This window comes from Prionailurus bengalensis, chromosome D4 (assembly GCF_016509475.1).
Source record: "Prionailurus bengalensis isolate Pbe53 chromosome D4, Fcat_Pben_1.1_paternal_pri, whole genome shotgun sequence".
Lineage (NCBI taxonomy): Eukaryota > Metazoa > Chordata > Mammalia > Carnivora > Felidae > Prionailurus > Prionailurus bengalensis.
Genome location: NC_057359.1, coordinates 71,069,953 through 71,070,710, shown reverse-complemented (window position 1 = coordinate 71,070,710; position 758 = coordinate 71,069,953).

Genomic DNA, 758 nt, shown 5'->3' with positions numbered 1-758 from the left:
GCAAATGCGTTTGTGTTTTTTATTTGCAGCGAATATTGGAATGTTCGATCGGTCCCCCTTCTAATGTTTTACAGGTTGAACTCCACTTTCCTGCAATCTCATTCCACAATTGCTTGAAGCTCTTGCAGTATCAGAGAATGTATCACTCCCATTCTCTAACTTAGCTTTCCACTTACTTGAGCACATTTCTTAGGTGATGCTTTTATGACCTTCACAACAGAGGCCCTGCACAGCTAAGTCATACCATGCCATTAAGAAGGTTTTCCAGAGATCTCTGAAGATGGAACTCTTCACAGTGGTCAAGAAACAAATAAATACCGTATTGCCCTGGTGTACTCCAAATAGGTAGAAGCCATTCTTTTTCTTTTTCTTTTAATGTAATGTTTATTTATTTTAGAGAGAGCATGAGAGGGGGAGGGGCAGAGAGAGGGAAACACAGAATCTGAAGCAGGCTCCAGGGTCCGAGCTGTCAGCACAGAGCCCGTCGCAGGGCTCAAACTCATAGCTGTGAGATCATGACCTGAGCCGAAGTTGGACGCTCAACCGACTGAGCCACCCAGGAGCCCTAAGTAGAGGCCAATTCTAATTGAGCCATCATTTGTGGTACAAAATTCTTCTCTGATGCATCCATTTAAATTAGAATGATGTCATTTTTCTCTCCCCCACTGCCTTTCTAAAATTCTTATATAAATTAAAAAAAAAAAAATCCACACATACATACACAAAAGCCAGAAAGTCTTTTTACTACCTGCGATGCT